This window comes from Dendrobates tinctorius, unplaced genomic scaffold, assembly GCF_039654945.1.
Source record: "Dendrobates tinctorius isolate UK_male_01 unplaced genomic scaffold, ASM3965494v1 ptg000033l, whole genome shotgun sequence".
Lineage (NCBI taxonomy): Eukaryota > Metazoa > Chordata > Amphibia > Anura > Dendrobatidae > Dendrobates > Dendrobates tinctorius.
Genome location: NW_027361701.1, coordinates 16,820,133 through 16,844,232, shown reverse-complemented (window position 1 = coordinate 16,844,232; position 24,100 = coordinate 16,820,133). Strand labels below are relative to the sequence as shown.

The 24,100-nt window shown below is 42.2% G+C and overlaps 1 protein-coding gene across 2 annotated transcripts in view; it reads left to right on the top strand.

The window, feature by feature from the left end:
* TXN2 (thioredoxin 2) overlaps positions 1-24,100 on the top strand; it is a 139,709-nt gene that overhangs the window by 2,811 nt on the left and 112,798 nt on the right. The gene's annotated exons all lie outside the window — the stretch shown is intronic.

Genomic DNA, 24,100 nt, shown 5'->3' with positions numbered 1-24,100 from the left:
ATGCAGAATTCGCAGCGGTTTGACATCGGCTCCATTGCTGGTGTCAAACCGCAGGGGAAAAATGCAGGCTAATCTGCAATCTGCAGGTAAAATGCAGGTTATTTGTCCTGCGAATTTAACCAAATCTACGCAGAAAAATCCGCAGCAGAATCCGCGGTGTGTGCACACACCCTAACCCTAAGGATGTGTGCACACGCTGCGTAATGCTCTGCAGATTTTTCCCCGCGGATTTGAGAAAAACCGCAGGTAAATCCGCAGGTCAAAAGACCTGCGGATTATCTGCAGTTTTTCTGCGGTTTTGCCTGCGGATTTCCCCTGCGGTTTGACACCGTCATTGAGCAGGTGCCAAACCGCAGCAGAATCCGCACAAAGAATTGACATGCTGCTGATTTGAAATCGCAGCAAATCCACGCGGAAAAATCCGTAGCATGTGCACTGCGGATTTCATTTTAGATAGATTAGAATGGTACTGTACACCGCAGCAGAAACTGCTGCAGATCCGCAGGACAAAATCTGCTGCGGATCCGCAGCAGAATCCGCAGCGTGTGCACACACCCTAATTCTAACCCTAACCCTAATTTTAACCCTAATGAAAAATTTGAAAAAAAAAAAAATATATATTATGTATTAGTGTGTGTGTGCGCGTTTTTTACTTTTTTTTTTTTTTTTTTTTAATTTTGATCACTGTGATACATTTATTTTGATCACTGTGATAAAGTATGGAATCTGCCGTTTGGCAGATTCCAGGCGGGCGCACTGCGCATGAGCCGTCCGCCATTTTCCAAGATGGCGGCGCCCACCGGAGCCCAGGACCACCGGAGGGGACCCAGGACCATCGGTGAATATAAGGGGGGGATCGGGGACCCTATTTCTCCTCTGATGTTCGATCACATCAGAGGACAGAGAAATTTAATTGAAAATCGTGGCTTTTTTTTTTTTTTTTGCGGTCGTCGTTAGGGTTAATAACAGCGATCGCAAAAACGGGGTCTGTAAAATCCGACCCGATTCATGTTCTCTGGGGTCTCGGCTACCCCCGGCAGCCGAGACCCCGGAGAAAATCCGTCACTGGGGGGCGCTATTCACTTAAATCACAGCGCCGTTAATTAAGGGCTCTGTGGTTTATGTACCCTTAATGACCGCCTTTAAAAGGCGTAACGGCGGTTGTTAAGGGGTTAATTGATCCAAAATAGGTAGCATGACAAAACGTTTCGGTCAGTTACTACACAAGTAAATACATCAAAAGAACAATATATCAAGTAAACATAAAAAAAGGTAACAAAAGTATTTACTTCAAAATGGTCATTTCATAGCAAATTAGATCAATCAGAGATGGAAGCGGAGAAGAAAAGCACAAGCTACAATCCAATGGTGATAAAAAGGACCATAAAAGAAGTGTGTGATGAAAGAGGAATAGTTAATCACAATAAGGATCATTGTAACATACAGTGCTAAAGTGTTGTTTCATATAGATGCTCTAGAGGAGGTGACAGATTCGGCAGCATCTATGATAAGGCATGATCCAAATAGATTAGGTTTTGGACCCATGTAGTGAGAAATAAGGTATTAAGGGGCACAGTGTTTTGATGGACTTAGAGCCCCTCTCGGTGCAGCAGTAATGAGACAGTCCCCTCTCCGCGCAGGGCTAAGAGTATGTGCACACGGTCAGGAATTGGCAGCGCTTTAGATGCAGCACTTACCAACTGTGTCCAAATGGCTGCCTGATATTGAACGCTGGTGAATCTGCATCCAATACATTGTATGGGTAGGTGCACGCGGTCAGATCCGGTCAGGAACAGATATGTCAAAGACAAGAGACAAACAGCAGGTCAGGGTCCAAGCTGAGTCAGATACTGGGGAGTCCTAAACATGAAAGGGAAATGCTGAGTCGGGACTGGGAGCAGGGGACAAACAGACAAGGGCAAAGTCAGCAACAGCAGGAGGACAAATCAGAGTTCTATCAGAGTCAGTACCCATTTGGCTTGCTTCTGACTCTGTTTATTCCTCTAGTACTGCGCTACAGACGAATATCAACTCTGGTTGTTTGACTATTCTGCTGCCACCTTGTGGCAGCCACGCTGTTGCACTGCATGTCTGCTCTTGCTGTGTGCAGTCCACCCTCCACTCTATTGCCATCTAGTGGAGCTTGCATTTACCTGCATAGCAGCAGCGTGACAGTAACAAGTACTTTGAATTGGATCCTATAATGAATGGGCAGCCAGTGTAACGACTGGCGAAGAGCAGACACATCCGAGTACCAATTAGCCAGATGGACCACCCCGGCGGCTGCATTAACCCCTTTGGTTTGCATGTTAATGACCAGGTCAATTTTTACAATTCTGACCACTGTCTCTTTATGAGGTAATAACTCTGGAATGCTTCCATGGATCCCGGTGATTCTGACATTGTTTTCTCGTGACATATTGTACTTCATGATACTGGTCAAATTTCATTGCTATACGGTAACTTGCGTTTATTTTTGGAAATTTGGCGAAAACTTTGTAATTTTCCAACTTTGAATTTTCATGCCCTTAAATCACAGAGATATGGCACACAAAATACTTAAGTAACATTTCACACATGTTTTCTTTACAACAGCACAATTTTGGAACCAAAACTTTTTTTTTGTTAGGAAGTTATAAGGGTTAAAAGTTGACCAGTGATTTCTCATTTTTACAGCATTTTTTTTTTTTTTTTTTTAGGGACCACATCACATTTGAAGTCCCTTTGAGAGATCTATATGATAGAAAATACCCAAAAGTGACACCATTCTAAAAACTGCACCCCTGACAGTGCTCAATACCACATTCAAGAAGTTTATTAACCCTTCAAGTGCTTCACACTTGAATGTTTAACCCCTTTCTGACATCGGACGTACTATCCTGTCCAGGGGACCCGGCCCGTATGACTGTGGATGGGATAGCACGTCATCTTGGGTAGAGCGCAGCTGATCGCGGCCTGGTGTCAGCTGATTATCACAGCTGACACCCGGCACTATGTGCCGGGGAGGTCTCGGACCACCCCTGGCACATTAACCCCTGGCACTCTGCTTTCAAACATGATCGCAGTGTACCAGGGGAATATGTAAGAATCGTAGGGAGGGGGGCTCCCTGCGTTCTTCCCTGAGACCCTCGGAGCAACGCTGTGTGTTCGCGTTGCTCCGACGGCCTCCTCCTTGCAGGTCCCCGGATCCAATATGGCCACGGGGGCCTTTAGGGTCCTGCAGGGAGGTGGCTTTCTCAATTTCAGCTGAGAGCAGGCACTGAGAATGCCTCCTGCAGTGTCTGTCAGATCGCTGATCTGACACAGTGCCCTGCAAAGTGTCAGATCAGCGATCTGACACTATACAGTGATGTCCCACAGTGGGACAAAGTAAAAAAAAAAGTGTAAACGTAATTTTTAAAAAATTCCTAAATAAAAAAAATTCCCTAATTCTTTTTTTTGTAAATAAAAAAAGGACACATGTAGAAATTGCCGCGTCCATAACGACCTGCCCTATAAAACTGTTCCACTAGTTAACCTCTTTAGTGAACCCCTTTAAAAAAGGCAAAAAACAATGCTTTATCATCATACCGCTGATCAAAAAGTGCAATAAGACGCTATTTAAAAAGACAAATATAAATAAACATGGTACCGCTGAAAACTTCATCTTGTCCCGCAAAAAACGAGCCACCATACAGTGTCATCAGCGAAAAAATAAAAAAAGTTATAGCTCGCAGAATAAAGCGATGCCAAATAATTATTTTTTTATATAAAATTGTTTTTCTTGTACAAAAGCGCCAAAACATAAAAAAAGATATAAATGAGGTATCACTGTTATCGTACTGACCCGAAGAATAAAACTGCTTTATCAATTTTACCACACACGGAATGGTGTAAATGCCCCCCCAAAAGAAATTCATGAAATGCTGGTTTTTGTTAATTCTGCATCCCAAAAATCGGAATAAAAAGCGATTAAAAAATGTCACGTGCCGAAAATGATACCAATAAAAACGTTAATTCGTACCGCAAAAAATAAGACCTCACATGTGGGGATGCAAAAACTATTTTTACAATAAAAAGCTTCTTTGAGGCTGTGTTTACACACAGCGCTTTTTTTAGTGGTTTTGACTATAAAACCGCTAAAAATAAGCTTCCCATTAATTTCTATGCATTTTGCACTTTGTGCATATTGATGCGTTTTTTACAGCGAAAAAAAAGCATCGCGGTAAACGCAGTATGCTCATTAATTTTGGGGATTTTTCCGTGTTTCTGGCTAGTTCAATGCGTTTTGAAAACGCGCCGGAAAAACGCATCAAATCCGCGACGAATGCGCGAAGACAAAAAAGGCGCGGTTTCTGGGAAAGGGAGTCAGGTTTTTGAGCAGAAATTTTCTGCTACGTGTGCACTTGGCCTTAGTGTGTGACAGCTGCCAAACATAAAAACAAGCCATAAATAGTAAATCAAACCCCCCTTTATCACCCCCTTAGTTAGGGAAAAATAATAAAATTAAAAAAAATTATTTCCATTTTCCGGCTAGGGTTAGAGCTATAGGGTTAGAGTTGAGATTACGGTTAGGGGTGTGTCAGGGTTAGGGTGGGAGTTAGAATTGGGGTGTTTCCACTGTTTAGGCACATCAGGGGCTCTCCAAAAGCAACATGGCATCTGATCCCAATTCCAGCCAATTCTGCGTTGAAAAAGTCAAACGGTCCTACTTCCCTTCCAAGCTCTGCCATGTGCCCAAACAGTGGTTTACCCCCATATATGGGGTATCAGCCTATTCAGGACAAATTGCACAACAACTTTTGTGGTCCAATTTTTCCTGTTACCCTTGGGAAAATAAATTGGGGGCAAAAATATTTTTGTGGAAAAAAAATTATTTTATTTTTATGGCTCTACGTTATAAACTTCTGTGAAGCACTTATGGGTTCAAAGTGCTCACCATACATCTAGATAAGCTCCTTGGGGGGGGGGGGGTCTAGTTTCCAAAATGGGGTCACTTGTTGGGGGTTTCCACTGTTTAGACACATTAGGGACTTTTCAAACGCGACATCACACTCACAGACCATTCCGTCAAAGTCTGCATTCCAAAACGTCACTACTTCCCTTCCGTGCCCCGATGTGTGCCCATACAGTAGTTTTCTCCCACATATGGGGGGGTATCAGCATACTCAGGACAAATTGGACAACAACTTTTGTGGTTGAATTTCTCCTGTTACCCTTGGGAAAATTAAAAAAATTGGGGACTAAAAGATCATGTTTGTGGAAAAAATGATTTTTATTTGCTATGACTCGTAAAGTTCTGTGAAGCACTTAGGGGTTAAAAGTGCTCACCACACATCTAGATAAGTTCCTTGGGGGTGTCTAGTTTCCAAAATGGGGTCACTTGTAGGTGTTTCCACTGTTTAGGCACATCAGGGGCTCTCCAAATGCAACATGGCACCAGATCTCATTTACAGCCAATTTTGCGTCAAACGGCGCTCCTTCCCTTCCGAGCTCTGGCATGCGCCCAAATAGTGGTTTACTCCCACATATGGGGTATTAGCGTACACAGGAAAAATTGCACAATAACTTTTGGGGTCCTGTATGGGCACATGTTGGGGCTCAGAAGGTAAGTAGTGACGTTTTTGAATGCAGACTTGGATGGAATGGTCTGCTGGTGTCATGTCGCGTTTGGAAAGCCTCTGATGTGCCTAAACTGTGGGAGCCCCCCACAAGTGACCCCATTTTGGAAACTAGACCCCCGAAAGAACTTATCTAAATGTGTGGTGAGCACTTTGAACCCCCAAGTGCTTCACAGAATTTTATAATGTAGAGTCATAAAAATAAGAAAATCATCATTTTTTTTTTCCACAAAAGTGATCTTTTTGCCCCCAATTTTTTATTTTCCCAAGGTAAAGGAGAACTTGGACCCCCAAAAGTTGGTGTGCAATTTGTCCTGAGTAGGCTGATACCACATATGTGGGGGTAAACCACTGTTTGGGTGCATGGCAGAGCTTGGAGGGGAAGTAGCACCGTTTGACATTTTCAATGTAGAATTGGTTGGAATTGAGATCAGACGCCATGTCGTGTTTGGAGAGCCCCTGATGTGCCTGAAAAGTGGAAACCCCCAATTCTAACTCCAAGCCCCAGCCCTAGCCCTAATGTAAAAACGGAAATTAATACTTTTTTTTTAATTTTATTATTTTTCCCTAACTGATTTGATTTACTATTTATAGCAGATTTTTATGTTTGGCAGCTGTCACACGCTAAAAGACGCTTTTAATTGCAAATAATAGTTTTTGCATCGCCACATTTTGAGAGCTATAATTTTTCCATATTTTGACCCACACTTATGTGAGGTCTTATTTTTTGTGGGATGAGTTGACATTTTTATTGGTACCATTTTCGGGCACATGATATTTTTTGATTGCTTTTTATTCTGATTTTTGGGACTCAGAATGAACTAAAACCCGCAATTCATGAACTTCTTTTGGCGGGGGGCTTTCACACCGTTCCGCGTGTGGTAAAATTGATAAAGCAGTTTTATTCTTCAGGTTAGTACGATGACAGCGATACCACATTTATATAATTTTTTTATGTTTTGGCACTTTTATACAATAAAATCAATTTTATATAAAAAAATAATTTTTTGCCTTGCTTTATTCTTTGAGCTTTAACTTTTTTATTATTTTTGCTGATGACGCTGTATGGCGGCTCGTTTTTTTGCAGGACAAGATGACGTTTTCAGCGGTACCATGTTTATATCAGTCTTTTTGATCGCGTGTTATTGCACTTTTTGCGGTATGATGATAAAGCATTGTTTTTTGCGCTTTTTTTAAGGGGTTCAGTAAATGGGGTTAACTAGTGGGACAGTTTTATAGGGCGGGTCTTACGGACGCGGCGATACTAAATATGTGTATTTTTATAGTTTTTTTTTTTTTTTTTTTTTTTACAAAAAAATAATTTTTTAGGGAATTTTTAAAAAAAATTTATTTAGGATTTTTTAAAAACTTTTTTTGCATTGTCCCACTGTGGGACATAACTATATAGTGTCAGATCGCTGATCTGACACTTTGCAGTGCACTGTTAGATCAGCGATCTGACAGGCACTGCAGGCGGCTTCTTAATGCCTGCTCTCAGCAGGCACTGAGAAAGCAACCTCCTTGCAGGACTCCAAAGGCCCCCGCAGCCATATTGGATCCGGGGGCCTGCAGGAAGGAGGCCCTTGGAACAACGCAAGCACATAGCGTTCCGAGGGGCTCAGGGAAACACGCAGGGAGACCCCTCCCTGCGCGATTCTTCCCTATGCCCCCGGTACACTGAGATCATGTTTGATCGCAGCGATCTAGGGGTTAATGTGCCGATGGCGGTCCGTGACCGCTCCTGGCACATAGTGCCGGGTGTCAGCAGCTGATCGCTATGACATACTATCCCGTCCATGGGCATTAAGGCCCAGGGCACATGGACGGGATAGTACGTCATATGTCAGGAAGGGGTTAAGGATGTACTGGAGAGGGGGAGGCCAATTAATAGAGCATTACAGTAATCCAGGAGGGAGTGGATCAGGGGGCGACAGTGAGGGTTTTTGTTGTCTCCATGGTGAGAAAAGGACAGATTCTAGAATTGTTCTTTAGGTGTGAGCGGGCAAGAGATTGTATATGGGAGGTGAAGGAGAGATTGGTGTCATACATAACATCCAGACAGCACGCCTGCTGCCAGGGTATAATTATGGTGCCACCCACAGAGAAGGAAATGTCAGATTTACGGAGGTTAGTAGACAGCAGGAGTAGAAGAAGTTCAGTTTTGGAAAGTTGCATGTCACATAGAGAGCTGACATGATGTTGAAGACTGTCACTGGCGTTCTATAGTACATTGGTGGTAAGGTCAGCGGATGTGTGTCATCAGCATAAAAATGGTGCTGAAACCAAAATCTGCTGATCGTTTGTCCAATTGGGGCCGTGTAGAGAGAAAAGAGAAGGGGGCCAAGGACTGAGCCCTGAGGTACCACAACAGTGAGAGGAAGTGGAGCCAGCGAACAAAACACTGAAGTAGCGGTCAGAAAGATAGGAAGAGAACCAGGAGAGAGCAGTGTACTTAATGCCTAGTGACTGGAGCCTAGAGAGTAGGAGATGGTGGTCATCAGTGTCGAAAGCTGCAGACAGTTCGAGAAGAATGAGCAGAGAGTGGTCACCGTTACATTTTGCTGTCAGAAGGTCATTGGTCACTTTGAGGAGTGCAGTTTCTGTTGAATGTAGATGGCGGAGGAGGGAGTAAATGGAGAGGTGACAAGCAAGGTGGGAGTAGACTAGGTGCTCCAATAGTTTAGAGATGAAGGGGAGATTGGAGACTGGTCTGTAGTTGTTTGTGCACGATGGTTCAAGAGCGGGTTATCTTGACTTCAGCAAAGCATTTGACAAAGTATCTAACACAATCCTTATTGAAAAAATGACTAGGTATGGAATGGACAAGGCAACTGTTAGGTGGATTCATAACTGGCTTAGTGATCGGACCCAAAGAGTGGTTGCAAATGGCTGCACATCCAGTTGGAAGAATGTCTCAAGTGGGGTACCACAGGGCTCTGTCCTGGGCCCTGTATTGTTCAACATCTTTATCAACGATTGTGAGCCCCATCGGGGACAGTGATGATATGTGCAAACTGTAAAGCGCTGCGGAATATGTTAGCTCTATATAAAAATAAAGATTATTAACGATTTAGATGAAGGAATTGAGGGTAAACTGATTAAATTTGCTGATGACACAAAGCTAGGAGGGATAGCTAATACTAGAGAAGAGAGAGAGGATTCAAAAAGATATAAATAAACTGGAGCAGTGGGCAGCAAATAACAGAATGGTTTTTAACAGGGAAAAATGCAAAGTACTACATCTGGGCAATAAAAATGAAAAAAGCGTATACAGAATGGGAGGAATAGGGCTAAGCAACAGCACATGTGAAAAAGACTTGGGTATACTAATAGATCACAGACTGAATATGAGTCAACAGTGTGATGCAGCAGCAAAAAAGGCAAATGCAATTCTAGGATGTATTAACAGAAGCATACAGTCTAGATCATGTGAAGTCATTATTGCCCTCTACTCCTCTTTGGTCATACCTCATCTGGAATACTGTGTCCAGTTTTGGGCGCCACATTTTAAAAAAGACATCAGCAAACTGGAGCAAGTTCAGAAAAGAGCGACCAGAATGGTGACCGGTCTGCAAACCCTGTCTTATGAGGAAAGGTTGCATGATTTGGGAATGTTTAGCTTGCAAAAACGAATATGCAAATAAAGTCCGTGAAGCCTCAATTAAGAGTCTCAAACACGGGACTAGCCAGATCTTCCTCCAGGGAAGGACCCAGCCAAGGAGTGGCTCCTTTCGGAAACCACCATTACCACCATATTAAGTGGCCCTTTAAGTCAATATCCAGCTCTTTACGAGTTTACAGATATGACAAGGGAAATACCAAGGCCAGGTATCCATCCACAGACAGCTGTTTCGGGGTGTTGCCCCTCATCAGTGTGGAGTAGGATTCTGGCTAGATGGGAGCAATGCCTAGTAGACCAACATCACGAAACAATCACTGACCTCAGGGAGACCAGTCAAAGAAAACACTGCGGCAGCCGGCAAAGGCGTTCAATCAGTGAAATCCTAGGTGCATTGCTCCCTGGGAAATACGAATATGCAAATAAAGTCCGTGGAGCCTCATTTAAGAGTTTCAAATACCTGGCCTTGGTATTTCCCTTGTCATATCTGTAAACTCGTAAAGAGCTGGATATTGACTTAAAGGGCCACTTTATATAGTGGTAATGGTGGTTTCTGAAAGGAGCCACTCCTTGGCTGGGTCCTTCCCTGGAGGAAATCTGGCTAGTACCGTGTTTGAGACTCTTAAATGAGGCTCCACAGACTTTATTTGCATATTTGTATTTCCCAGGGAGCAATGCACCTAGGATTTCACTGATTGAGCGGCTTTGCCGGCTGCCGCAGTGTTATCTTTGACTGGTCTCCCTGAGGTCAGTGATTGTTTCGTGATGTTAGCTGGCAAAAGAAAAGACTGAGAGAAGACTTAATGGCTGTCTACAAATATCTCAAGGGCTGTCACATTGTAGAAGGATCATCTTTATTCTCATTTGCACAAGGTAAGACTAGGAGCAATGGGATGAAACTGAATGGGAGACACAGATTAGATATTAGAAAAAACTTTTTGACAGTTAGAGTGATCAATGAGTGGAACAGGCTGCCACGAGAAGTGGTGAGTTCTACTTCAATGGAAGTCTTCAAACAGAGGCAGGACAGACATCTGTCTTGGATGATTTAGCGAATCCTGCTTTGAACAGGGGGTTGGACCAGATGGCCCAGGAGGTCCCTTCCAACTCTACGATTATATGATTCTGTGATTCTTTAATAATGGAGTAATGATAGTGTTTGAAGGAGGAGGGGAAAATGCCCGAGGAAAGGGAGAGATTAAAGATTGATAGGTGAGTTGTGACTACTGGAGAGAGAAACTGGAGGAGATATGAAGGAATTGGGTCAGTAGTGCATGTAGTCAGACGAGGAGAAGAGAGGAGCCTGGAGACTTTTGTGATGGGATCAAATGTGGAGAGTGAGCCAGGGGAAATGCAGAGAGGGATGGGAGTCACAGCACTTGGTGGCTGGGAGCGGATTTCCTGACGGAAGTTATCTATTTTCTCTATAAAGTGGACGGCCAGGTCATCAGCACAAATGTCTGTGATAGGAGCTTGTGCTTTCGGCTTGAGGAAGAATTGAAAGGTGTCAAAATTTCTTTTTGTTGTTGGATAGTGAGGAGATCTGGGTGGTGAAGTAAGTGTGTTTGGCGAGGGCAGAGGGCAGAGTATTATAGGTTCTTAACATAAATTTGAAGTGGATGAAGTCTTCTGGTGTGCAGGTTTTCCTCCATTAGCATTCAGCACTCCTAAAGCATCGCTGGAGAAATCGAATTTGTGATGTGAGCCAGGGCTGTTTTGCTCTGTGCTTGCAGGTTCTGAGGGTGAGACGATCTACTTGGTCAAGGGTGCTTCTAACAGGGCTGTGGAGTTAGGAGTCGGTGCTCATTTTGGTGGAGTCGGAGTTTGACTCTTCTTCTCGTCTGACCACTCTCTCACCACAACATTCTCTCCTTCACACTCACAAATCCTTGCCCTTGCGCTCGGCGTCGCTGGTGCTGATCGCTGGTGAAGGTGCCTGTTTGACAGGTCACCAGCGATCATGTCGCGACACACCAGCGATCCTGACAAGTTGATATCGTTGTCGGGATCGCTGGTGAGTCGCTATGTGTGACAGGGCCCTTAGTCTGTGTGCTACCCGGCATTCATTCTTTTTGGTACAGATAAGATATGGATAGACAGATATGGATAAATGGATGGATAGAGCAGATTTCTAATCTGCTTTTGCTTTTGAAAACATTATCTAAGAGCTCAAAAACCTTTCAGGTGATGCGGTTTTTAAAAAACTGATCTGCTTTTGCAGCTGAAAAACGTATCCTCAAAAAACGCAGCAAAAACGCTGTGTGTGAATGCAGCCTTAGATCAGGAATAGAACAGCCATTTATAGGACATTTCATAACTTTCCCAAATTCCTATGAAAAAATATTCAGCACATTCTGCATTGAACTACTGTACCCAATTTATTATATATTTTAGGAGTCGGAGTCGGACCATTTTATACCGACTCCACCAAAATGAGCTCCGATTCCACGACTCCGACTCCAACTCCACAGCCCTGCTGCGCACGGTACGCAGCGCAAAAAAACGCAAGTGTGAAAGTAGCCTGAGACGTGCATGGGAGCTGTACAAGGGAGAGGGAAGTATAGAGGTGCTGATGTATATGAGTCATGATGGAGGGGGGATGGGGCGGTGAATGTGGATGGCATGGGGACACGAGGACAGATAAAAAACACATGGCTAAAAGGGAGAGCAAACTGTGGGTTACCTGTCTTCTGCCTAACTGTCATGGATTAACTGCTTCTAGATGCTTTGCTGAGGGGATGCGAGCAATCACCGCACACTGCGTGCACCCCTTAGAATGCTTCTAAATTTATAGACCACACTACAGGGTCAGGTGAGAGGGATTGTGGGAGCTGGTTCGGGATAATTTAGCAGTTGCTCCAACACACCAGGGGGTGGATAGATGATCAAAGACACTAGTCCTGGCTCCTTCTCTAAGCTATAACACCTTTCCCAAAATAGTATCTACAGTGACCCCAGCCATGGATATGCAGCAGTGAATATTGAGTACAATGCAATAGATGTATTATAGCAATGATTCATCAAGCAGAATTATATGTTCTATACCTGTGTGAAGAGAGAATAGCCGACAGCTCTTTGGACGCAGCGGACATGTGCCGAGTCCAAAGCGATGCCAATTCCTGAACATCTGCATATACTTGTACGGGTGAAATTTATCTTGTGAAGACTTATGTCTCTGCAAGATAAATTGACATAGCTACATAGCTTTGAAGGCTGAAGGAAGACCTTATGTCCATCTAGTTCAGCCTATTTTTAGTGCAGCTGTTCTGCATTGTTGATCCTGGGGAAGTTAAAAAACCTACAGAGTAGCAGCCAATTTTCTTCATAGGGAAAAAAGTTCCTTCCCCTAAGCTGGGTCAACTATCTACCTATAATATTATGTTATTCGTAACCTTCTATACTGTTACTCACAAGAAAAGCATCCGTTCCTTTCTTAAATTCATTCAGTGAGTTGGCCATCACCACTTCCTCAGGAAGAGAATTCCAGAGTCACACTGCTCTTACCGTGAAGAACCCTCTTCTATGCTGGTGCAGAAATTGTAGTTCCTCCAAACGAAGAGAATGCCCCCTTGTTCTTGTCACAGTCCTTGGTACAAATATTTCATTGGAGAGATCTCTGTATTGCCCTCTGATATACTTGTACATATATATTAGGTCTCCCCTTAGTCTTCTCTTTTGTAGAGTAAATAGACCTAATTTTGATAACCTTTCTGGGTATTGTAGTGAACCAATTTATCATTTTAGTAGCCTACCTTTGAACCCTTTCAAGTTCAGTAATGTCTTTCTTGAGCACCTGCGTCCAATATTGCACACAATATTCCAAGTGTGGTCTGACGAGTGATTTGTACAGAGGGAGAATTATGTTTTCATCTCGTGTCCCCAGACCTCTTCTAATGCATCCCATGACCCTATTTACTTTGGTGGCAGCTGCCTGACACTGGGCACTCCAATTTAGCTTCTTATTGACTAAGATGCCTAAGTCTTTTTCCATGTCTGATTTCCCCAGCAGTTTCCCATTTAGTAAGTAATTGTAGCATCTGTTTCTCCTTCCCATGTGCATAACCTTACATTTATCTGTGTTAAACCTCATTTGCCATTTTTCAGCCCAATTCTCCAATTTACTCAAATCTGTCTGTAGTTGCAAACTGTCCTCCTTTGTGTTAACTACCTTACATAGTTTTGTATCATCTGCAAATACTGATATTTTACTGTGTAAGCCTTCCACTCGATCATTAATAAATATATTAAATAGTAGGGGGCCCAATATAGAACCCTGTGGTACACCACTAGTAACCCTGGCCCAATCTGAGTATGCACCATTAATAACCACTCTTTGTTTTCTATCACAAAGGTCTTGAGGCTGGGTGCGTTCCGCAATCTCAAAGAATTTGCTGACCAATCTGTGATGTTCGCAACACCCGAGAGTCCCCAGTACTGCCATAGGCAGCAACCTTAATGGTAACAAATTTGTAATGTGCATTAGCCACCGCCATCAGGACCACAGAAAAATACTTCTTATAATTAAAGAAGCTTGATCCTGATTGTGGTGGCTGCTGAACCCTTACATGTTTACCATCAACTGCACGTATGCAATTTGGGAAATTGGCCACAGACTGAAAGCCTGCTGCAACCTGCAGCCAAGTCTCTTCGGTTGGGGAAGGCATCACAATGGGCTGCAACTTCTGCCAGATCACGACACATGAGCACCTCACAATTTTAGAGATGGTGGATTTACCAACTCTAAATTGGAGGTGTAGTGATGGCTCTCTCCTGTGGCCAAAAATCTGCAAAGAAAAAGAAAAGATTATTAGAAATGTCACACAAAAATGTAAGGGAACCTGTCAGCAGTTATGGCCGCTATAATATGTGGACACAACCGTTTAGGTCTTATCTAAAGCATTCCATAATGCTATCGATAACCCTCCCGGGCCAACATGAAAGTTCTATAAAAAAAAAAAAACACAATTCAAAAAATTAGACAAAACTGCGTGGGGCAGTCACGTCAGATGGGAAGTTGTAGGTCCGTTTCCGGCCGCACCAATTTTTTCGCATCGCCGCTCTACTGCTCAGTCGTACTTATCTGGCCTGTTGAGGGCAAAACAAAATCTTGCAGTGAGCAAGCGCCAGGAAAGGTCTGAGAGGCCCAGCGCATGCACACCTCCGGACTTTGGTCTATCCTTATGAGGACACAAAAGTACGCCTGCACAGTAGAGCAATGTAGCAAGCAGGAGAATGCAGTAGATAAGCCCTGAAAGACAGTGGCTGCAATTTATAGCAGCAACAAATGTTGACAGGTTCCGGGCGTGTTTTACACATCATGATATTTCTGGTACCGTTAAACACTACCGAAAATATCCTTGGCCATGTGTCTTTGTGTGTGCGGCACATATGTGGCAACCGTGTGCTGCATCATTCCCGCACAGATGTCTAGCTGGAAAAAAGCACTACAGTAAGCGCAGTTACACGGTGGCAGGTGCTGAAGATGACTCCCATTCTTCCCTGATGGCGGTGAAATCATGCAGGGGAGAATGACAGCATCTTCAGCACCTGCCGCCAGGGAACAGCGCTTCCTGTAGCACACACGGCCCGTGAAAACACACTAACATTTGCATATGTCGTAGCTGTTTTTGTTCTGACCCAAAGTCAGATATGCCAGATCATCAGTGAGGCCAAATGAGGAGTTTACGCGCTTAATTTACACGCGCTTGGAGAAAAAGGAAACTGCACACAGATTGTGAGCAAGTCACTTTATCTGATGTAATGAAACACAAGGCAATCTTTTATACCATTTAAAACAAATATGTAACTCTATGGAGCTCATGTAGCCCCCACCGTCACCTCAGGGTCATACTTTGTTTACCATGTACCCAGAACACGTTGTGGCTGACTGTTAAGAACATATATGATAAGAAGCATAGTTTTCTTGAAGAGGAGACTGGCAAACTGTTGTGTCATAAGAATAAATTCTAGCAATGAAAGGCAAAAGGCAATTGAAGAAAAAACTTTTTGACAGAGTGATCAATGAGTGGAACAGGCTGCCATGAGAAGTGAGTTCTCCTTCAATGGAAGTCTTCAAACAGAGGCTGGACAGACATCTGACTGGGATGATTTAGCGAATCCTGCTTTGAGCAGGGGGTTGGACCAGTTGGCCCAGGAGGTCCCTTCCAACTCTACGATTCTATGAAGTATTGAAGGAAAACCATTAACCCTTCTATATCACATAGACCGATTAATTTGGGTCTGCGTGTGTCAGTGTCTCCGGGACATGTGAAAACTTTCATCACACGTACCGGGCACACATGTGAAAGAGGCCTAATGACATACAAACAAAAAATTAGTTACTTACCGCAAGGTGATGAGCAGCCTTTCCTCAGCAGTGATGGCCTTCCTTATGACCGTATCGGCCAAGGTCAGATGTGCCAACATTTCAAGCAGTAGGTCAAATACTGGGATGGCTAGTCTGCAAATTGAACATGAAAAAAATGCTTAGTTAATATATGATTTGATTTTTTTCTGACAAGTAGGTAGGATAAGTAGGTAGGATTAAGTAGGATAATATCTTTAGATATTTGGTAACTAAACTCCAATCAGTGTAAAGAACATAAAAGTGCCCCTTCTCCATGCGCTTGGCTACCAGTAGGTGCACCCACATTTTGCGTGCTGTCCTGTGCTGCTGTGCCTAAAATGAAAATATTGTTTTAGTACACAACACAGTGAAAAAACAAAGACATGTCAAGAATTTTTTGAATCTACTTTAGCTTACCTCCTCTCTGTGCTGATTGAGGATTTGCAACAGTACCCCCAGCATCAGAATTCGGTATGTCCTGTGGAGCCGTAGATGCGCGCTCTGCTCTTCGGTCCGCTGTGCGCTCTGCTGGGCACTCTAATGCTGGTTGAACCTGCCACTCATCCTTGCTTTGATATAGCAAAATGGAGAATGGAAGAAGAAGGGTTTGGACAAGGAAATTACAGCACATTTTTTTTTCCTGAATCAAGTTTGTCAAAGTTTATATACAGTTAGGTCCATATATATGTAGACAGAGATAACATTTTTCCAATTTTGGTTCTAGACATTACCACAATGAATTTTAAACAAAACAATTCAGATGCAGTTGAAGTTCAGACTTTCAGCTTTCATTTGAGGGTATCCACATTAAAATTGGATGAAGGGTTTAGGAGTTTCAGCTCCTTAACATGTGCCACCCTGTTTTTAAAGGGACCAAAAGTTATTGGACAGATTAAATAATTGTAAATAAAATGTTCATTTCTAGTACTTGGTTGAAAACCCTTTGTTGGCAATGACTGCTTGAAGTCTTGAACTCATGGACATCACCAGACGCTGTTTCCTCCTTTTTGATGCTCTGCCAGACGTTCACTGTGGTGGTTTTCAGTTGATGTTTGTTTGTGGGCCTTTCTGTCTGAAGTTTAGATGGCTTTAAGGTGCAATGATACACTGTGCTGCTGTAGGTATAATTCAAGGAAATTTATTGGTGCCTACGCGTTTCCTGATCAGTCCCAGCTCACTTCATCAGGGCATGATACAAGCATGCAATGCAGGAGTTTATATACAATCCAAAGTGGGAAAAAAAAAAAAAAAAAAAAAAAAGGGGCAGGACAAGTAACTGCCACACCAGCAAGGCAATGGTATAAAACACATTAACCCCTTCCTGACATCTGACGTACTATCCCGTCCATGGGACCCGGGCCCCTATGCCCATGGACGGGATAGTACGTCTACCGCGATCAGCGGCGCCCACATGGTGAGCGCCGCTGATCGCGGCCGGGTGTCAGCTGATTATCACAGCTGACACCCGGCACAATGTGTCAGGGGCGGTCACGGACCGCCCCTGACACGTTAACCCCTTGCACACCGCGATCAAACATGATCGCGGTGTACCGGGGGTTAAAGGGAAGCATCGGCAGGGAGGGGGCTCCCTCCGTGCTTCCCTGAGCTCCTTTCCTGCAGGCCCCCGAATCCAAGATGGCGACGGGGGCCTGCAGGAAGCTGGCTTCCTCAGTGCCTGCAAAGCGCAGCATGAGGAAGCCTTCTGCACTGCCTGTGACAGATCGCTGATCTGTCACAGTGATCTGTGATGTGACAGATCAGCGATCTGTCACAGGACAGTGATGTCCCACCTGGGACTATTTAATAAAGATAAAAAAAAAAGTGTTAAAATAATTTAAAAAAATCGCCAAATAAATTAGAAAAAAAAAAAAAAATTCCCCCAAATAAATCCATTTTTTGAAAATAATAAAAAAAAAACAATAAAAGTACACACATTAGGTATCGCCGCGTCCGTAACGACCCGCCCTATAAAACTGTCTCATTAGTTAACCCCTTTAGCGAACCCCTTAAAAAATAAAAATAAAAAACGAAGCAAAAAATGATTTATTATCATACCGCCAAACAAAAAGTGTAATAACGCGCGATCAAAAAGACGCATATAAATATCCATGGTACCACTGAAAACGTCATCTTGTCCCGCAAAAAATGAGCCGCCACACAGCATCATCAGCGAAAAAATAAAAAAGTTATAGCTCGCAGAATAAAGCGATGCAAAAATAATTATTTTTTATATAAAATAGTTTTCATTGCATAAAACCGACAAAACCTAAAAAAAAGACCTAAATGAGGTATCGCTGTAACCGTACTGACCCGAAGAATAAAACCGCTTTATCAATTTTACCGCACGCGGAACGGTGTAAACGCACCCCCCCCAAAAGAAATTCATGAAACGCTGGTTTTTGTTCATTCTGCGTCCCAAAAATCGGAATAAAAAGCGATCAAAAAATGTCACGTGCCCGAAAATTGTACCAATAAAAACGTCAACTCGTCCCGCAAAAAATAAGACCTCACATGACTCGGTGGGTCAAAATACGGAAAAATTATAGCTCTCAATATGTGGTGATGCAAAAACTATTTTTACAATAAAAAGCGTCTTTTAGCGTGCGACAGCTGCCAAATATAAAAACCGCCATAAATAGTAAATCAAACCCCCCGTTATCACCCCCTTAATTAGGGAAAAATAATAAAATAAAGAAAATGTATTTATTTCCATTTTTCCGCTAGGGCTAGGGTTAGAGTTAGGGCTAGGGCTGAGATTAGGGTTAGGGGTGTGTTGGGGTTCGGGTTGGAGTTAGAATTGGGGGTTTCCACTGTTTGGGCACATCAGGGGCTCTCCAAATGCAACATGGCGTCTGATCTCAATTCCAGCCAATTCTGAGTTGAAAAAGTCAAATGGTGCTCCTTCCCTTCCAAGCTCTGCCATGCGCCCAAACAGTGTTTTACCCCCACATGTAGGGTATCAGCCTACTCAGGACAATTTGCAAAACAATTTTTTGGGTCTAATTTCTCCTGTTACCCTTAGGAAAATAAAAAATTGGGGGCAAAAATATAATTTTTGTGGAAAAAAATGATTTTTTTATTTTCACGTCCTAGCGTTATAAACTTCTGTGAAGCACTTGGGGGTTCAAAGTGCTCACCACACATCTAGATAAGTTCCTTAGGGGGTCTCGTTTCCAAAATGGGGTCATTTGTGGGGGTTTCCACTGTTTAGGTACATTAGGGGCTCTCCAAAGGCAACATGACACCCGCAGACCATTCCATCAAAGTCTGCATTCCAAAACGTCACTACTTCCCTTCCGAGCCCTGACATGTGTCCATACAGTAGTTTTCTCCCACATATGGGGTGTCAGCGTACTCAGGACAAATTGGACAACAACTTTTGGGGTTCAATTTCTCCGGTTACCCTTGGGAAAATAAAAAAATTGGGGACTAATTGATCATGTTTGTGGAAAAAATACGATTTTTTTTATTTTCATGCCCTGGCATTATAAACTTCTGTGAAGCCCTTGGGAGTTCAAAGTTTTCACCACACATCTAGATAAGTTCCTTGGGGGGTCTAGTTTCCAAAATGGGGTCACTTGTAGGGGGTTTCCACTGTTTAGGTACATCAGGGACTCTCCAAACGTGACATGGCGTCCGATCTGAATTCCAGCCAATTTTGCATTGAAAAAGTCAAACGGCCCTCCTTCCATTCTGAGCTCTGCCATGCGCCGAAACAGTCGTTCCCCACCCCACATATCAGGTATCAGCGTACTCAGGACAAATTGCACAATAACTTTCGCAGTCCAATTTCTCCTGTTACCCTTGGTAAAATAAAAAAAATTGAACCTGAAGTATTTTTTTTGTGAAAAAAAGTTAGATGTTCATTTTTTTTTTTTAAATATTCAAAAAAATTCCTGTGACGCACCTAAAGGGTTAATAAACTTCTTGAATGTGGTTTTGAGCACCTTAAGGGGTGCAGTTTTTAGAATGGTGTCACTTTTGGGTATTTTCTATCATATAGGCCCCTCAAAGTGGCTTCAAATGTGATGTGGTCCTAAAAATAAAATGGTGTTGTAAAAATGAGAAATCGCTGGTCAACTTTTAACCCTTATAACTTCCTAACAAAAAAAAATTTTGGTTCCAAAATTGTGCTGATGTAAAGAAAACATGTGGGAAATCTTAGTTATCAAGTTTTTTGTCTGCCGTATCTCTGTGATTTAAGGGCATAAAAATTCAAAGTTGGAAAATTGCGAAATTTTTGCCAAATTTCTGTTTTTCTCACAAATAAACGCAAGTTATTTGAATGAAATTTTAGCACTAACATGAAGTACAATATGTCACGAGAAAACAGTGTCAGAATCACCGGGATCCATGGAAGCGTTCCAGAGTTATGACCTCATAAAGGTACAGTGGTCAGAATTGTAAAAATTGGCCCGTCATGAACGTGCAAACCACCCTTGGGGGTGAAGGGGTTAAAATAACTATTTTAGTAGAATATATTAAAACAGCATATAATAAGAATACATACTCAAAAACAGTAAAAAAGAAAATGTATATATTTCTTTTGAAATAGACACGGGGGATCACGGGGTCCAATAAAAAAGTAATTAAAACCATCCTCAAGGAGTCTAGAACCCAGTTCCAAAGTTGAGAGTGTATGGTGTTTTAATCCACATGACCATGGTGACTAGCGAGGAACGGGGTATGATTTTTCAGATCAATGTTAAGATCAATCTATTCACTTCCAGAATAAAGAGTAAATACAAAGAGATGTACCCTGAATAACGGATGAAAAAAAAAAAAAAAAGATTAAGGGCACTTATATAAAATAAAAAATTACCGATTGTAAAAAAGAAAAAAACATTGAAATAAAGTGCAGTAGTGTTATAATATTAAATATATTAAATTATAAAAACTTGGTAACAATGTAAAAAAAAAAGGGGGGTTGTAGTATTATAAAGAGACACTAGATGGCGCTAACATGAGCTTCAAGGAAGTGTCAGAAGCTTAAAGAGAATACTACAGTTAAAAGAGAGAGAGCTTTCTGTGTGAAACAAATGTGTGGAATGGAAGGATGAAACAAGATGGTCAGGCTAAGCATCCCAATGGAGGGTTCAGTATGCATGGAAGGCAGGGACAAAAATCTCCAAAAAAAAAAAAATGTACTTTTAATAAAAGACATCAGAAACAATATTTAGCCCAAAGGGTTCCAGAGATTTTAATTTGTAAATACAGTACACCTCTTTCCTATTAAGTGTCTGGATTCGGTTTGGTGTATTGTCTGGTATCTGTTCAATGGGGTAAATAGTCAGTTTCTTGATGTCACGACCATGTATAAGGTCAAAGTGACGTGACAGACCATGCTTCTGAAAGCCAATTTTAATATTATGTCGGTGGGAATTTAACCGACAATGAAGTGCCTGGGTAGTACGTCCAACGTAGATTTTGGGACAAGTGCATGTAATGATATAGATGACGTGTGAGGACAGACAAGTGAGGTGGTATTTAATGGGGAATTTTTCTTGAGTGATGGGATGTGAGAAAGTGATAGTCTGATGTGCAATGTTGTGACAGCAACTACATTTAGAATGATGACATTTATAGATGCCAGGGGATAAGGAATTGTTCTGCTTGTGAGATGGAATAGTGAGCCTTGCTGGGTGCCAATGTGTTTTTTTAAGGATTTAGCCTTCCTGAAGGTTGTAGCAGGTTTCTCAGGAATGATTTTTGTTTAAAATGGGGTCTCTTTTGACAATATGCCACAGACCCTCCATGATGTTCCTGATAGATTTGTGTTGTGAACTGTAGGTGGTGATAAAGTTGGTACAGAATTTATCACCTGAGGGTTTGGGAGTGGGCTTTCTGGACAGTAAAAGATCTTGATTAAAATTTTTAAAAACATTCTCACATGTGGAAGAAACTAATTTTCTAGGATATTTCTGACTTAAAAACCTCTCCTTTAAAATGTTAGCCTGGCTTGTAAAATCATCATCACTAGTACAGTTCTTGCGGATCCTTTGGAACTGGTTGTGCGGGATATTAAAAAGCCATTTCTGGTAGTGGCTACTATTAAAATGGACATAGCTATTTGTATCTACCTGTTTAAAATAAGTCTTGGTGCAAATCTTATTATTCTTGACATAAAAAGTAATGTCTAGAAAGTTCATGGCTTGGTTACTGATGTGAGGGGTGAATTCCAGTCCCCAGTTATTATTCTGTATGGTGGAAATGAACTGATCAGCACTTATAAAACGTGGGTCCCATATTAAAAAGAGGTCATCTATATATCTTTTATAAAGGATTATGCTTTTTGCAAATTCAACTGTAGTAATAAAAGCCTCCTCAAACACACCCATAAAAAGATTTGCATAAGTAGGTGCGACCCGTAATCCCATGGCTGTCCCACGCGTCTGATGATAAAAAACCCCTAAAAAAGTAAAAAAATTGTTATGTAAGATAAAATCCATACCTCTCAGTAAAAACATTTTTTGAGTATCAGACAGTCTAGCATCGGAATTAACAAATTTCTCAAAACACTTTAATCCTAATTGGTGATCTATATTTGTGTACAGGGCAGATACATCAAAGGAGATAAAACAGTAATTGTCATCCCACTTAATGCTCTTTGTAAGGTTAATCAATTGAGTGGAATCTTTTAGATGACTATTTAGACTCATAACATGGTGCTGCATAATCCTATCAATATAGAAAGCTAGACTGCTAGTGAGTGACCCTATGCCAGAAATAATAGGTCGCCCTGGTGGGCTAGTAGTATTTTTGTGTATTTTTGGAAGGTGATAGAGAAAGGGTGTGGAGGGGTTTTTTTATGGTAAGAAACTTCTTTTCTTGTTCATTTATGGCATTGTTAGAGAAGGCTTCAGTTATTAAATGATTATATGAAGAAATAACAAATGGCATAGGGTCGTTTTTGACAGGTTTATAAAAATTAGTATCTGAGAGGAATCTATTGGCCTCTTTAATGTAATCAGATCTATCTTGTACCACAATTGCTCTCCCCTTATCAGCAGGCTTTATAATGATATCAGTATTTTTCTGCAACTCTTTGAGGGCTAGAATCTCTTTTTTAGTTAAATTAGATTTGTCAGACATAGAAGGATTCAGTTGAAGATTGTGGAGCTGATCTAGAAGGAGGTCAGAAAAAGTTTCTAGGTGGTGACCTCTACTTTCATCAGGATAGTAATGTGAGTTAGCCCTCACATCCAGGTGTAGAGAGGGATTAGTATCATCAGTTGGAACATTAGTCTTACTATTATCACTGGTATTGGAGGAGGCAGATAATTTTCAATGAGTTCTGACATAGTGGGTTTGACAGGAGGTTTAGGAGTAATGCTAGATCTAGTGGGGATATTAGAAGTGGCTCTCTCTCTACTAGTAGGACGATTCCTACTTCTATTAAGGGCCTGTCACACTAAGAGATATCGCTAGCAATATCGCTATAACTTGTGACGTTACAGCGATATTGCTAGCGATATCTGTGTGTGTGATACTTACCTACGACCGGCTCCCCCTCTGGTTATCGCTGATCGCGCGAGAACGTCCTGGACTGTTTCTCGTCGTCAGCTTCCTGCGGCGCTTCCTGCTGTGAGGACGAGCGACGCGTGGAGCCGGGCGGGAGGACGCAGGATCGCCTGGTCTGACAGGTAAGTAGCGATCCCCGTCCCCAGCGATGTCGCTGGTGAGACTTGCCTGTGTGGCAGCTCACTAGCGACCACTTAGCGATGTACCAGCGATCCTGACCGCGTCATATCGCTGGTCGGGATCGCTGGTACATCGCTAAGTGTGACAGTACCTTTACTGTTGAAAAAGGTTCTAACCCCTTTGTCTGAATGCTGAGTAGCACTGTAGGGAGTGGAGAGTCTACGAGGGTGATTGGGTTTGGGAATGACAGTGTTAATAGGATGCTGTATGTTTGCTGCATAACCTGCAGTAGGAGGTCTCTCAGGGGAAGATGAGGGATCTTCTCTGTCTCTAATTAATTGTCTAGATTTTTTAAGAATGGTCTCATGCTCTAATTTAAGAGCAGAGGTGCAGATACTACTACTAATTTTCCGAAACAGGTGATGATTGTTAAACCTAGCAAGTTTCACATTAGTGTCCAACACTTCTTGTGCAGCTTTTTCAGACAAGGCTGTCCTTTTCTTAAAAAGGCAGCACAAAGGCATGCAATCATGCAAAATAGAGTCCCATTCTTTTGTGGAAAAGGTGAATGGTGAGAGATTCTCAAACCTTTGGAACACAGGTATCCCTCCATGTAGATATCTAGGAATCTGGCATGGAGACTTTGATGAATTTCTTCTTTCATGTGATTTTCCAAGGAATGAAATAAATCCTTCATGATTCAAGGAAATTTATTGGTGCCTACGCGTTTCCTTATACATTTTGTTTTTGAGTATGTATTCTTATTATATGCTGTTTTAATATATTCTATTAAAATACAGTTATTTTAATGTGTTTTATACCATTGCCTTGCTGATGTGGCAGTTACTTGTCCTGCCCCCCTTTTTTTTTTTTTCTACTTTGGATTGTATATAA